Source organism: Lolium rigidum, chromosome 3 (assembly GCF_022539505.1).
Source record: "Lolium rigidum isolate FL_2022 chromosome 3, APGP_CSIRO_Lrig_0.1, whole genome shotgun sequence".
Lineage (NCBI taxonomy): Eukaryota > Viridiplantae > Streptophyta > Magnoliopsida > Poales > Poaceae > Lolium > Lolium rigidum.
This window is the reverse complement of record NC_061510.1, coordinates 15333225-15335600: the sequence shown is the minus strand read 5'-3', so window position 1 is coordinate 15335600 and position 2376 is coordinate 15333225.

Sequence of the window (2376 nt, the reverse complement as noted above, 5' to 3'; positions counted from 1 at the left end):
GTAATTGGAGGCTAGGGCAATGTGATGCACTGCCGGTGTTGGATCGTTGGCCAGGGCATGGGTCTTCGAGGCGCTATGCACAACGTGGTAGATGCAACCTAGTCGACGGCTTCCCCAAGTCTGAAAGATCGTGCCTTCTTGTAACATCTCAAATTTTAAAAACAAAGAGAAAATGAATTCCCCTATTCCCAAAATTTGGAACCAACAAAAACTTTAATTGAGTTAGAGGTTGTGCATAGTACTCATGCTTATATGTTGTGATATTGCCATGATGCTTAGGTGAAGTACTTGTAAGTGTTCCTATACCCTAAACCTTACTCTTCTTTTCAACATCCAAGTGAAAACAAAATAAAAAGAAATTAAATTAAAAAGAAAAGCCTATGTGAGCAAATAGTCATTTTTACAAATAATAAACTATGCCATGTTATACCTTGTTTAGATGGTTTGAAAAACCTCAACAAACCCAACCTATCACTTACCAACTAAATCAAAGGTGAAACAAAAATAAAATAAAAATATACATAGAGGCATATGTAGCATATAGCCATAATAGCAACTCTTGACCTAAGCCCTCATACCTTATCCAAAATGGTTTGAAACCATTACCAAACCCAATATAACCCTAAATGGACCCTAAACCGTGCCCAAGTGAATCAAGTGAAACAAAATAGAAGAAAAAGAAAATAAGAATATCACCTCATATGTGCTTATGGCCATTTTTGTAAATCTTTAACCTAGGCCATTTTGAATTGTGTCAATGGTTTGGAAATGTTACTAAACTAATAAGAATCACTTTTGAAACAAGAAAACCCAAATCAAATCAAAGGAAAAATAATATTCAAGTGACATGTGATAATGGTCACATGTGACAATTTTAATATCTTACCCACTTTGAGCCCTGGTATTAAGAGATTTCTAAACTAAACATTGGCAACTCTTTGCACCTCATCCAATACCTCATCAAGGTGAACAACTTTGGTGTTGACCACCTTGACTAATTCATTTTCAATTCTTTAATATAAAGATGCAAAGTGGTGACATTGAATCAGATTCAAGATTATGCACATTTTGAATTTTTGCAAACCAACTTCATTTTGCACACCACCACCACCATTGTATGCCAAATAATATCTAAATCAACTCCACCAAAAATCTTTGCAAAATTCAAAAATTCTTTTCTTGCGGCCATTTGATCGAGCACCTGGTGTGCACATTCCTGCTAACTCCACACATGTTAATATCCAGTGGTTTGTTGCCTAAACCATCGACCCTATGTCATCATGAGTCCTCTCCTATACCCCTTGCTTCATGCCAAGCACCAGAGACACAGTGTGGTACATGATAGCATCACCAATTGACCATGCCGTGCATTACATGCACATCATCATGCCACCCCTCTCTCCCTTCATCTCAGCAACGCACCACAATGTACTGGAGCCTCTCCATCACGCCGTGGTCAGGCTCGTGCAAAGCCCTGGCCAGTAGACGCTTTGCAACGGCCGGAACGCGCGCGCCCAGTGACGTCCAACACGCGCCAGAGCGCGCCACGACACGCCCTGGACGCGCCAGAGCACGCACGCCGCACGTCACACTCGTCCTCCATCTGCACCCTCCTCTCGCCCACAGCTCCGCCACGATGCTACCAACCTCCCAGACATGCCCATTGGCTCGCTCGAGCGTTGTGGCCAACGCCGCCATCACCGTCCTCCGCCACGGGTACGCCAGACATGACGACCGCCTGCACTCCTCCGTCCCTTCCCTGCTGCGCCCTGACGCTCGTCGTGACCGCCTCGACGCCGCCTATACAACGCGCCCACTCCCCTGGCCCCGCGTGACCTCCATCGCCGTCGTCACCGCTCACCTGCCCGCACCCCCACGGCATCGTCGCCCGCTATAAAAGGGGGCACTCCCGCGCCTCAAATCTCCACACCACCTTGCTCCCCTCCTCTCACCCGATCTCCTTGACCACCTCCCCTCTTCTATTTCCCACCGTAGCTCGCCAATCGCTCGCCGGAGTCCGTGAAGCCGCCGCAGACGCCACCGTTTATTGAGACCACCTCAGACGACGCCATCTGTACCAGGAGCTTCGCCACCCTCGACAACTCCGTCGCGCACCCTCGACGACGACCGCTGACTGCCGGTGAGCTCCCCTACCCCCTAGCCTCGCCGCGCTCGTAACCCCTCTCGCCGGAGACGAAGACGCCTCTCGCCCGTAGGATCTTGTTCTAATCGTGCGGCTCATATTGATTCATACCGTTTCGCTGATTATGACTCGCTGACAAGCGGGGGCCACTTTCAGGCGGCCCGCTGCGTGCGAGACGCGCTAGCTGGGCCGGCCCAACTCGTTTCCCCTCTTCTGGCACATTCTCTTTCCCG